This window comes from Oncorhynchus gorbuscha, unplaced genomic scaffold, assembly GCF_021184085.1.
Source record: "Oncorhynchus gorbuscha isolate QuinsamMale2020 ecotype Even-year unplaced genomic scaffold, OgorEven_v1.0 Un_scaffold_1623, whole genome shotgun sequence".
NCBI classification, from domain to species: domain Eukaryota; kingdom Metazoa; phylum Chordata; class Actinopteri; order Salmoniformes; family Salmonidae; genus Oncorhynchus; species Oncorhynchus gorbuscha.
In genome coordinates this window covers 80392-94865 of record NW_025746349.1, presented here as the reverse complement: position 1 = coordinate 94865, position 14474 = coordinate 80392, and the positions used below count along the sequence as shown (strand labels likewise).

The 14474-nt window shown below is 45.3% G+C and overlaps 1 pseudogene; it reads right to left on the bottom strand.

Moving 5' to 3' along the window:
* Nucleotides 1-14474, bottom strand: part of LOC124023384 — a 58065-nt pseudogene that overhangs the window by 27182 nt on the left and 16409 nt on the right.

Below are 14474 nucleotides of genomic sequence, written 5' to 3'. Positions count from 1 at the left end.
GTCTCAATCTGGATCCCTGTACAGTCTCAATCTGGATCCCTGTACAGTCTCAATCTGGATCCCTGTACAGTCTCAATCTGGATCCCTGTACAGTCTCATTCTGGATCCCTGTACAGTCTCAATCTGGATCCCTGTACAGTCTCATTCTGGATCCCTGTACAGTCTCAATCTGTATCTACAGTCTCAATCCCTGTACAGTCTCAATCTGGATCCCTGTACAGTCTCAATCTGGATCCCTGTACAGTCTCATTCTGGATCCCTGTACAGTCTCAATCTGTATCCCTGTACAGTCTCAATCCCTGTACAGTCTCAATCTGGATCCCTGTACAGTCTCAATCTGGATCCCTGTACAGTCTCATTCTGGATCCCTGTACAGTCTCAATCTGGATCCCTGTACAGTCTCAATCTGGATCCCTGTACAGTCTCAATCTGGATCCCTGTACAGTCTCAACCTGGATCCCTGTACAGTCTCAATCTGGATCCCTGTACAGTCTCAATCTGGATCCCTGTACAGTCTCAATCTGGATCCCTGTACAGTCTCATTCTGGATCCCTGTAGTCTCATTCTGGATCCCTGTACAGTCTCAATCTGGATCCCTGTACAGTCTCAATCTGGATCCCTGTACAGTCTCAATCTGGATCCCTGTACAGTCTCATTCTGGATCCCTGTACAGTCGCATTCTGGATCCCTGTACAGTCTCATTCTGGATCCCTGTACAGTCTCAATCTGGATCCCTGTACAGTCTCAATCTGGATCCCTGTACAGTCTCAATATGGATCCCTGTACAGTCTCATTCTGGATCCCTGTACAGTCTCAATCTGTATCCCTGTACAGTCTCAATCCCTGTACAGTCTCAATCTGGATCCCTGTACAGTCTCAATCTGGATCCCTGTACAGTCTCATTCTGGATCCCTGTACAGTCTCAATCTGGATCCCTGTACAGTCTCAATCTGGATCCCTGTACAGTCTCAATCTGGATCCCTGTACAGTCTCAACCTGGATCCCTGTACAGTCTCAATCTGGATCCCTGTACAGTCTCAATCTGGATCCCTGTACAGTCTCAATCTGGATCCCTGTACAGTCTCATTCTGGATCCCTGTAGTCTCATTCTGGATCCCTGTACAGTCTCAATCTGGATCCCTGTACAGTCTCAATCTGGATCCCTGTACAGTCTCAATCTGGATCCCTGTACAGTCTCATTCTGGATCCCTGTACAGTCGCATTCTGGATCCCTGTACAGTCTCATTCTGGATCCCTGTACAGTCTCAATCTGGATCCCTGTACAGTCTCAATCTGGATCCCTGTACAGTCTCAATATGGATCCCTGTACAGTCTCAATCTGGATCCCTGTACAGTCTCATTCTGGATCCCTGTACAGTCTTGTTGAATATCTTGATCCCTTTTCTAGCCTCTCTGGATTACAACCTAATTATGACAAGTGTCCCATATTACGTATTGGATTGTTAGAAAACACAGTGTTTACACCACCTTGTAGGTTACCAATAAAATGGGCGGATGGTGAAGTAGACATACTTGGTATTCACATCTCCAAAAAATATTAATGAACTTACCGCAATTACTTTCAATAGAAAGTTAGCAAAAATAGATAAGATTCTGCAACCATGGAGAGGTAAATAGTTGTCTATTTCTGGTAAAATCACATTGATGAACTCTTTGGTCCGATCCCAGTTTACTGACTGACTGAGGGTGGTCTATGGTGATAGGGTGGAATGGGCTGAGAGGGTGGTCTATGGTGATAGGGTGGAATGGGCTGAGAGGGTGGTCTATGGTGAAGGTTGGGATGGGCTGAGAGGGTGGTCTATGGTGATAGGTTGGGATGGGCTGAGAGGGTGGTCTATGGTGATAGGTTGGGATGGGCTGAGAGGGTGGTCTATGGTGATAGGGTGGAATGGGCTGAGAGGGTGGTCTATGGTGATAGGGTGGAATGGGCTGAGAGGGTGGTCTATGGTGATAGGTTGGGATGGAAGATATATGTCCCCTGAAGAGGAGGAAGATATATGTCCTCCGAAGAGGAGGAAGATATATGTCCTTCGAAGAGGAGGAAGATATATGTCCCCCGAAGAAGAGGAAGATATATGTCCCCCGAAGAGGAGGAAGATATATGTCCTTCGAAGAGGAGGAAGATATATGTCCCCCGAAGAGGAGGAAGATATATGTCCTTCGAAGAGGAGGAAGATATATGTCCCCCGAAGAAGAGGAAGATATATGTCCCCCGAAGAGGAGGAAGATATATGTCCTTCGAAGAGGAGGAAGATATATGTCCTCCGAAGAGGAGGAAGATATATGTCCTCCGAAGAGGAGGAAGATATATGTCCTTCGAAGAGAAGATATATGTCCTCCGAAGAAGAGGAAGATATATGTCGTTCGAAGAGGAAGAAGATATATGTCCTTCGAAGAGGAGGAAGATATATGTCCCCCGAAGAAGAGGAAGATATATGTCCTCCGAAGAGGAGGAAGATATATGTCCCCCGAAGAGGAGGAAGATATATGTCCCCCGAAGAGGAGGAAGATATATGTCCCCCGAAGAGGAGGAAGATATATGTCCTTCGACGAGGAGGAAGATATATGTCCTCCGAAGAGGAGGAAGATATATGTCCTTCGAAGAGGAAGATATGTCCTTCGAAGAGGAGGAAGATATATGTCCCGAAGAGGAGGAAGATATATGTCCCCCCGAAGAGGAGGAAGATATAGAAGAAGAGGGAGATATATGTCCCCCGAAGAGGAGGAAGATATATGTCCTTCGAAGAGGAGGAAGATATATGTCCTCCGAAGAGGAGGAAGAAGAAGAGGAAGAAGATATATGTCCTTCGAAGAAGAGGGAGATATATGTCCCCCGAAGAGGAGGAAGATATATGTCCTCCGAAGAGGAGGAAGATATATGTCCTCCGAAGAGGAGGAAGATATATGTCGTTCGAAGAGGAAGAAGATATATGTCCTTCGAAGAGGAGGAAGATATATGTCCCCCGAAGAGGAGGAAGATATATGTCCCCCGAAGAGGAGGAAGATATATGTCCTCCGAAGAGGAGGAAGATATATGTCCTTCGAAGAGGAAGATATATGTCCTTCGACGAGGGTGGGGGTGGTGGAGGAGTTAATACATGTTTTCTTTATTTAAATATATATATATAAATATATGGTCCTTCTGTAGCACAGTTGGTAGAGCATGGCGCTTGTAACGCCAGGGTAGTGGGTTCGATTCCCGGGACCACCCATACGTAGAATGTATGCACACATGACTGTAAGTCGCTTTGGATAAAAGCGTCTGCTAAATGGCATATATTATTATTATTATATATTATATAAATATAGGGAGGACCTGGTACATGCCTCACAGACACTCAAACACATTCACTCCCTCCCCTCTCCCTCTCACCTAGCGCGAGCCTCCAGGTCTGTCAGGGACCCCTCTTTAACAAAGTGTGTGACGTCAGCGATGTGAACGCCCAGCTCTAACCTCTCACCCCGCGGGCCGGGGGGGAGGCTGCGTATGGACAGGGTGTCGTCTACGTCCTCACAGCCCCGAGGGTCGACGCTGAACACCAGGTGGGTTTGTCTCAGATCCCGTCTGGTAATCACCTCAGCGGGGTCTACCGACCAGGGGCTCTCAGGGGAGGACACTGGCATCTCACCGAGCTAGAAAAAGCACAAACAGATACGCAGCGAAGCATACATCAACATACAGAGACATGTAGACACACACAACAAGAAATATACATTTAAAAACAAAAAAAAGACTAATTTCTATATAAGTACTCCGCTGCATCTACATGGTCTCCCAGCAGGACACATTTATGGAAGTAAGGACAACAATTTACATCTTAGTGCAAAGACTGACTCTATGAGGATGGTGTATTATACTATAACTGGATACAGATCTCTATGAGGATGGTGTATTATACTATACCCTACCTGGACAGATCTCTATGAGGATGGATACAGATCTCTATGAGGATGGATACAGATCTCTATGAGGATGGTGTATTATACTATAACTGGATACAGATCTCTATGAGGATGGATACAGATCTCTATGAGGATGGTGTATTATACTATACCCTACCTAGATACAGATCTCTATGAGGATGGATACAGATCTCTATGAGGATGGTGTATTATACTATAACTGGATACAGATCTCTATGAGGATGGATACAGATCTCTATGAGGATGGATACAGATCTCTATGAGGATGGTGTATTATACTATACCCTACCTGGATACAGATCTCTATGAGGATGGTGTATTATACTATAACTGGATACAGATCTCTATGAGGATGGTGTATTATACTATACTATAACTGGATACAGATCTCTATGAGGATGGTGTATTATACTATACTATGAGGATGGATACAGATCTCTATGAGGATGGATACACTATCTCTGAGGATGGATACAGATCTCTATGAGGATGGTGTATTATACTATAACTGGATACAGATCTCTATGAGGATGGTGTATTATACTATAACTGGATACAGATCTCTATGAGGATGGATACAGATCTCTATGAGGATGGATACAGATCTCTATGAGGATGGTGTATTATACTATAACTGGATACAGATCTCTATGAGGATGGATACAGATCTCTATGAGGATGGATACAGATCTCTATGAGGATGGTGTATTATACTATACCTGGATACAGACAGATCTGGATACAGATCTCTATGAGGATGGATACAGATCTCTATGAGGATGGTGTATTATACTATAATCTCTGTATTATACTATACCTGGATACAGATCTCTATGAGGATGGTGTATTATACTATACCTGGATACAGATCTCTATGAGGATGGGATGGATACAGATCTCTATGAGGATGGTGTATTATACTATAACTGGATACAGATCTCTATGAGGATGTGGTGTATTATACTATACAGATCTCTATGAGGATGGTGTATTATACTATAACTGGATACAGATCTCTATGAGGATGGTGTATTATACTATACCTGGATACAGATCTCTGAGGATGAGGATACAGATCTCTATGAGGATGGTGTATTATACTATACCCTACCTGGATACAGATCTCTATGAGGATGGTGTATTATACTGGATATCTCTATGAGGATGGTGTATTATACCTGGATACAGATCTCTATGAGGATGGTGTATTATACTATACCCTGGATACCTATGAGGATGGATACAGATCTCTATGAGGATGGATACAGATCTCTATGAGGATGGTGTATTATACTATACCTGGATACAGATCTCTATGAGGATGGTGTATTATACTATACCCTACCTGGATACAGATCTCTATGAGGATGGTGTATTATACTATACCCTAACTGGATACAGATCTCTATGAGGATGGTGTATTATACTATAACTGGATACAGATCTCTATGAGGATGGATACAGATCTCTATGAGGATGGTGTATTATACTATAACTGGATACAGTTCTCTATGAGGATGGATGGATACAGATCTCCATGAGGATGGTGTATTATACTATAACTGATACAGATCCGTTGAGGATGGATACAGATCTCTATGAGGATGGTGTATTATACTATACCCTACCTGGATACAGATCTCTATGAGGATGGTGTATTATACTATACTACCTGGATACAGATCTCTATGAGGATGGTGTATTATACTTTACCTGGATACAGATCTCTATGAGGATGGTGTATTATACTATACCCTACCTCACCTCAGAGAAAGGACGTGGATGCAGTTCTCATGAGGATGGTTTGGATCAGTCTTTAGCCCAGAACCCTGACACTGTGTCCGTTAGGGTAGAGGGAGGTGCTTGTCCCACGAGTCCAGACGAGTCACCCGGTGACTGTGTTGGAGAGACGGAGGAGATGTCAGCTTCTGTCCTTTCAACAGTCAGAGACTTAAAGCAAGTTCACCTGATTCAACCACTCTACCAATCATCACGTCTTTAGTCTGACCTGTAGTTTGTCAGCCTGTTGGGTGCTGATTCAACCACTCTACCAATCATCACGTCTTTAGTCTGACCTGTAGTTTGTCAGCCTGTTGGGTGCTGATTCAACCACTCTACCAATCATCAAGTCTTTAGTCTGACCTGTAGTTTGTCAGCCTGTTGGGTGCTGATTCAACCACTCTACCAATCATCACGTCTTTAGTCTGACCTGTAGTTTGTCAGCCTGTTGGGTGCTGATTCGGATCTTGGGGATGCGTTGGTCCCAGGGCGTGGCCAGGATACGCTGGGAGTTCCTGCTCTGTGATTGGGTCTCCTCCTTGGGGGGGAAGGTCACAACATAGTCCCTCCAGTTCCTCTGAAGGATCCCTACCACACGACCTGGAGGGAGGAGGGAGGGGTGAGAGAGGTAGGGAGGGAGGAGAGAGGGAGAAGATAGAGAGGAGGGGGAGAGAGAGGGAGAGGGAGGGAGAAGAGAGAAAGGGAGAGGGAGAGGAGGAGAGAGAGAGGAGGAGGCGAGAGAAGAGGAGGGGGAGAGGAGAGGGAGAAGAGAGAAGAGAGAGGAGAGGGAGAAGGACGAGAGAGAGGAGGGGGAGAGAGAGGTATAAAGAGAGAGAGGAGGGAGGGAGAAGGGAGGGAGAAGAGAGAGAGAGGGAGGAAGAAGAGAGAGGAAGAAGAAGAGAGAGAGAGGGAGAAGAGAGAGAGGAGTAAATTATATGTTACCTGAATGTAATTCTAGTCTTTATACTGTATGTACTGTCTAGTATCTCCTCCATTCAGGAAAGACAGAGGTGAGTAATTGAGACAGGAATTAGGTCAGTAGTGTGTGTGTGTGTGTGTGTGTGTGTGTGTGTGTGTGTGTGTGTGTGTGTGTGTGTGTGTGTGTGTGTGTGTGTGTGTGTGTGTGTGTGTGTGTGTGTGTGTGTGTGTGTGTGTGTGTGTGTGTGTGTGTGTGTGTGTGTGTGTACCTGTGGCCATGGGTTGGCTCTGTGTCTCGTCTCCCTTCTCCTCCCCCTGTCCCTCCGTCAGGGCCGTGGTTCTCCCCCTCCACTCCCCCTTCGGCAACAGCTCCACGGCAACCATATCGCCATGCACCGCCCGGTTACGATTCTTCCCCCCACACACCAGCACATCACTGTTCAGCTCTGGGAGAGGATGCACAGTGACACACGTTGTTGAGTTGTTTCTGGCTCTGGTCCTCCAGCACTTTGGATTTGAAATGATATGACGATGATGAGGTTAACGTGCAGACTGGCAGCTTTCATTTGAGGGGATTTTATCATCTATATATTTGTGTACAGGGGCGGCAGGGTAGCCTAGTGGTTAGAGCGTTAGACTAGTAACCGGAAGGTTGCAAGTTCAAACCCTTGAGCTGACAAGGTACGAATCTGTCGTTCTGTCCCTGAACAGGCAGTTAACCCACTGTTCCCAGGCCGTCATTGAAAATAAGAATTTGTTCTTAACTGACTTGCCTGGTTAAATAAAGGTTTACAAAACAACAAAAAAACATAGTCCCCCCATTTGAAGGGACCAAACGTTTTGGGACAAAATCACTTGTATTTGTATTAAAGTTGTAAAAAGTTGTTATTATTATTATTATTTGACCATGCTGGTTATTTATGGACATTTTAACATCTTGGCCATGTTCTGTTATAATCTCAACCCGGCACAGCCAGAAGAGGACTGGCCACCCCTCATAGCCTGGTTTCTTCTTAGGTTTTGGCCTTTCTAGGGAGTTTTTCCGAGCCACCGTGCTTCTACACCTGCATTGCTTGCTGTTTGGGTTTTTAGGCTGGGTTTCTGTACAGCACTTTGAGATATCAGCTGATGTACGAAGGGCTATATAAATACATTTGAAGTATTTGGTTCATGGTAGTCAATGACGACATCAAGCGCGTGACTCTACACATTTTCCATTTGTTGTGGCTGTGTTTTGTGCCCAATAGAAATGAATGGTAAATCATGTTGGATTGTAAATAACAATAGTCTACATTAATGTGGAACCTACCCTGATTAAGGTTCATCCTGAATGTGAATAATGATGAATGAGAAAGTTACAGACCCACAAAATATCATACCCCCAAGACATGCTAACCTCCCCCCTATTACAATAACAGAGGAGATTAGCATGTTATATCATACCCCCAAGACATGCTAACCTCCCCCCTTTTACAATAACAGAGGAGATTAGCATGTTATATCATACCCCCAAGACATGCTAACCTCCCCCTATTACAATAACAGAGGAGATTAACATGTTATATCAGCCCCAAGACATGCTAACCTCCCCTATTACAATAACAGAGGAGATTAGCACGTTATATCATACCCCCAAGACATGCTAACCTCCCCCTATTACAATAACAGAGGAGATTAGCATGTTATATCATACCCCAAGACATGCTAACCTCCCCTTATTACAATAACAGAGGAGATTAGCATGTTATATCATAGCCCCAAGACATGCTAACCTCCCCCTATTACAATAACAGAGGAGATTAGCATTTTTAAGTATGTATGATATTTGTGCGTCTGTAACTTTCTCTCTCATCATTATTCCTGATTCATGTAGGATGACCTGTAATCATGATATCAGTAATAAACTCAACTGGGTCATAACGTCTGCAGGTACTCCTGAACATAGAAACAGAATCTCATTATCTCCCGATTTACTTGAATGGGCTGGGCCAGTTCTACTCATTCTAGTTCTGTGCTCCTGAAGACCAAGAGACATGCACAAAGGAGATTACACTGGCTGACAATATAGGAGATGTTTAACTGTGTTAACCTGTAGGCTATTGATCCCTGCGGGGAATTGAACCAACAACCATACGCTGAAGGTCAAACAGAACAGTTTTACAATCATAGATTAGTTTTTGTTGTGGAACCCCCTGAGCTCTTGTTAGAAGAGCCCTATTACAATAACAGAGGAAGATTCATGCTGGGCCCTTATGTTCACATTCAGAGTGCCCTGGAAGGGAGGGACAGAGAGACAGAAGACTTAGTACCCTGGAATGGAGGGACAGAGAGACAGAAGAGTACCCTGGAATGGAACACAGAGAGACAGAAGACTTAGTTCCCTGGAATGGAAGGACAATAACAGAGGATATTTGAGGGACAGAGACACAGAAGACTTACCTCCCCCTATTACCCTGGAAGGGAGGGACAGAGACACAGAAGACTTGGTGCCCTGGAATGTAATGGAAGGACAGAAGATTAGTGCCCTGGAATGGAATCAAGAGAGACAGAAGACTTAGTACCCTGGAATGGAGGGACAGAGAGACAGAAGATGTTAGTGCCCTGGAATGGAAGGACAGAGACAGAAGACTTAGTACCCTGGATTGGAAGGACAGAGAGACAGAAGACTTAGTACCCCTGGAATGGAAGGACAGAGAGACAGAAGACTTAGTACCCTGGAATGGAAGTACAGAAGACTTAGTGCCCTGGAATGGAGGGACAGAGACAGAAGACTTAGTACCCTGGAATGGAAGGACAGGGAGACAGAAGACTTAGTACCCTGGAACGGAGGGACAGAGAGACAGAAGACTTAGTACCCTGGAATGGAAGGACAGAAGACAGAGTGCCCTGGAATGGAAGGACAGAGATGGAAGGACAGAGAGACAGAAGACTTAGTTAGATCATATGGAAGACACAGAAGAGACCCTAGAATACAATGGAAGGACAGAGGACAGAAGACTTAGTACACTGGAATGGAAGGACAGAAGACTTAGTGCCCTGGAATGGAAGGACAGAGAGACTTAGAAGTTAGAATGGAAGGACAGAGAGACAGAAGACTTAGTACCCTGGAATGGAAGGACAGAGAGACAGAGACTTAGTACCCTGGAATGGAAGGACAGAAGACTTAGTACCCTGGAATGGAAGGACAGGGAGACAGAAGACTTAGGCCCTGGAATGGAAGGACAGAGGACTTAGTGCCCTGGAATGGAGGGACAGAGACAGAGACTTAGTACCCTGGAATGGAAGGACAAGACAGAAGACTTAGTACCCTGGAATGGAAGGACAGAGAGACAGAAGACTTAGTACCCTGGAATGGAAGGACAGAAGACAGAAGACTTCCCCCTAATGGAAGGACAGAGACAGAGACTTAGTACCCTGGAATGGAAGGACAGAGAGACAGAAGACTTAGTACCCTGGAATGGAAGGACAGAGAAGACTTAGTGCCCTGGAATGTCATAGGGACAAGACAGACTTAGTACCCTGGAATGGAAGGACAGAAGAGATTGCCCTGGAATGTTAGAAGACTTAGTACCCTGGAATGGAAGGACATGAAACTTAGTCCCCCTGGAATGGAATAACAGACAGAAGACTTAGTACCCAAGAATGGAGAGACAGAAGACTTAGTCCCCCTATTACAATAACAGAGGAGATTAGCATGTTAATGGAAGGACAGAGAGACAGAAGACTTAGTACCCTATGGAATGGAAGGACAGAGGACAGAAGACTTAGTACCCTGGAATGGAAGGACAGAGAGACAGAAGACTTAGTACCCTGGAATGGAATTACAATAACAGAAGACTTAGTGCCCTGGAATGTAGGGACAGAAGACTTAGTACCCTGGAATGGAAGGACAGAAGACTTAGTACCCTGAATGGAAGGACAGATCAGACTTAGTACCCTAGAATGGAACTGGGAAGGACAGAAGACTTAGTACCCTGGAATGGAAGGACAGAAGACATTAGTACCCTGAATGGGCTGGGCCAGAAGACAGTCTAGTTCTGTGCTCCTGAATGGACCAAGAGACAGAAGGTAAGATACACTGGAATGGAAGGACAGAGGACAGAAGACTTAACCCTGGAATGGAAGGACAGAGAGACAGAAGACTTAGTACCCTGGAATGGAAGGAATTGAACCAACAACCCTACGAATGAAGGTCAAAAGACTTAGTACCCTGGAATGGAATAGGACAGGACTTAGTGCCCTGGAATGGAGGGACAGAGAGACAGAAGACTTAGACCCTGGAAAAGGACAGAAGACTTAGTACCCTAGAATGGAAGGACACAGACAGAAGACTTAGCCCTGAGAATGGAATGGAAGGACAGAGACAGAAGACTTAGTACCCTGGAATGGAAGGACAGAGAGACAGAAGACTTAGTACCCTGGAATGGATGGAAGAGACAGAAGACTTAGTGCCCTGGAATGGAGGGACAGAGAGACAGAAGACTTAGTACCCTGGAATGGAAGGACAGAGAGACAGAAGACTTAGTACCCTGGAATGTAATGGAAGGACAGAAGACTTAGTACCCTGGAATGGAAGGACAGAGAGACAGAAGACTTAGTACCCTGGAATGGAATGGAAGGACAGAGAGACAGAAGACTTAGTACCCTAGAATGGAATGGAAGGACAGAGAGACAGAAGACTTAGTACCCTGGAATGGAAGGACAGAGAGACAGAAGACTTAGTACCCTGGAATGGAAGGACAGAGAGACAGAAGACTTAGTACCCTGGAATGGAAGGACAGAAGACTTAGTACCCTGGAATGGAAGGACAGGGAGACAGAAGACTTAGTACCCTGGAATGGAAGGACAGAGAGACAGAAGACTTAGTACCCTGGAATGGAAGGACAGAAGACTTAGTGCCCTGGAATGGAAGGACAGAAGACTTAGTACCCTGGAATGGAAGGACAGACAGACTTAGTACCCTAGAATGGAATGGACAGAAGACAGAAGAGACAGAAGACTTAGTACCCTGGAATGGAAGGACAGAGAGACAGAAGACTTAGTACCCTGGAATGGAAGGACAGAGAGACAGAAGACTTAGTACCCTGGAATGGAAGGACAGAGAGACAGAAGACTTAGTACCCTGGAATGGAAGGACAGAGAGACAGAAGACTTAGTACCCTGGAATGGAAGGACAGAGAGACAGAAGACTTAGTACCCTGGAATGGAAGGACAGAGAGACAGAAGACTTAGTACCCTGGAATGGAAGGACAGAGGACAGAAGACTTAGTACCCTGGAATGGAAGGACAGAGAGACAGAAGACTTAGTACCCTGGAATGGAAGGACAGAGAGACAGAAGACTTAGTACCCGAGAATGGAAGGACAGAGGACAGAAGACTTAGTACCCTGGAATGGAAGGACAGAAGACTTAGTACCCTAGAATGGAAGGACAGAGAGACAGAAGACTTAGTACCCTAGAATGGAATGGAAGGACAGAGAGACAGAAGACTTAGTACCCTGGAATGGAAGGACAGAGAGACAGAAGACTTAGTACCCTGGAATGGAAGGAAGAGACAGAAGACTTAGTACCCTGGAATGGAATGGAAGGACAAGGACAGAAGACTTAGTACCCTGGAATGGAAGGACAGAGAGACAGAAGACTTAGTACCCTGGAATGGAAGGACAGAAGACTTAGTACCCTGGAATGGAAGGACAGAAGACTTAGTACCCTGGAATGGAAGGACAGAAGACTTAGTACCCTGGAATGGAAGGACAGAAGACTTAGTACCCTGGAATGGAAGGACAGAGAGACAGACTTAGTACCCTGGAATGGAAGGACAGAGAGACAGAAGACTTAGTACCCTGGAATGGAAGGACAGAAGACTTAGTGCCCTGGAATGGAGGGACAGAGAGACAGAAGACTTAGTACCATAGAATGGAATGGAAGGACAGAGAGACAGAAGACTTAGTACCCTAGAATTTAATGGAAGGACAGAGAGACAGAAGACTTAGTACCCTAGAATGGAAGGACAGGAGACTTAGTACCCTGGAATGGAAGGACAGAGAGACAGAAGACTTAGTACCCTAGAATGGAATGGAAGGACAGAGAGACAGAGAAGACTTAGTACCCTAGAATGGAATGGAAGGACAGAGAGACAGAAGACTTAGTACCCTAGAATGGAAGGACAGAGGACAGAAGACTTAGTACCCGGGAATGGAATGGAAGGACAGAGAGACAGAAGACTTAGTGCCCTGGAATGGAATGGAAGGACAGAGAGACAGAAGACTTAGTACCCTGGAATGGAAGGACAGAGAGACAGAAGAATGGAAAGGAAGGACAGAAGACTTAGTACCCTAGAATGGAATGGAAGGACAGACCCTGGAATGGAAGGACAGAAGACTTAGTACCCTGGAATGGAATGGAAGGACAGAGAGACAGAAGACTTAGTGCCCTGGAATGGAAGGACAGAGGACAGAAGACTTAGTACCCTGGAATGGAGGGACAGAGAGACAGAAGACTTAGTACCCTGGAATGGAGGGACAGAGAGACAGAAGACTTAGTACCCTGGAATGGAGGGACAGAGAGACAGAAGACTTAGTACCCTGGAATGGAAGGACAGAGAGACAGAAGACTTAGTACCCTGGAATGGAGCTTGGAAGGACAGAGAGACAGAAGACTTAGTACCCTGGAATGGAGGGACAGAGAGACAGAAGAAAACTTTTTTTTTAAATGTTTTTTTTTAATGTCATTTAGCAGACGCTCATATCCAGAGCAACTTACAGGAGCAATTAGGGTTAAGTGCCTTGCTCAAGGGCACATCGACAGATTTCACCTAGTCAGCTCTAGGATTCGAATCAGCAACCTTTTGGTTACTGGCCTAAACCGCTTAACCGCTAGGCTAGCACCCAGCCCACATTGGGGGACAGTTGTTGTGTTTGTAGGCCTCAAAATGGCTGTCGAGGAGGACCTTCACATCTGGGTGTAGTTTGGAGTAAAGAGGACCTTCACATCTGGGTGAAGTTTGGAGACAGAAGACTTCACATCTGAGTGAATGTTTGGAGAAAAGAGGACCTTCACATCTGAGTGTAGTTTGGAATGGAAAGGAGGACCTTCACATCTGAGTGTGGTTTGGAGAAAAGAGGACCTTTACACCCTGAGTGTAGTTTGGAGAAAGAGAGGACCTTCACATCTGGAGTGGAGTTTGGAGAAAGAGGACCTTCACATCTGGAGTGTGGTTTGGAGAAAAGAGGACCTTCACATCTGAATGTAGACAGAGAGTAAAGAAGACCTTCACATCTGGAATGGAGTTTGAGAGACAGAAGAGGAGGACCTTCACATCTGAGTGTAGAGAGACAAAGAGGACCTTCACATCTGGGTGTAGTTTGTATAAGAGAGGACCTTCACATCTGAGTGTAGTTTGGGTAAAGATGACCTTCACATCTGAGTGCAGTTTGTAGTAAAGATGACCTTCACATCTGAGTGTAGGTTTGGAATAAAGATGACCTTCACATCTGAGTGTAGTTTGGAGTAAAGAGGAGGACCTTCACATCTGACACAGTCTGCCCTTCATTGGGGGGGACTTTTGTGTTCAAAACTGAGGAGGACCTTCACATCTGTGTGTAGAGCACACACACACACACAACTGTCACACACTGCTGTTCAAACACAGGAGGACCTTCACATCTGGGTGTAGTTTGGAGACTTAAAGAGGACCTTCACAGGTGTGGTTTGGAGAAAAGTGACCTTCACATCTGAGTGTAGTTTGGACTGAAAGATGGAGGACCTTCACATCTGAGTGTGGTTTGGAGAAAAGAGGACCTTCACATCTGAGTGTGGTTTGGAAAAAGAACA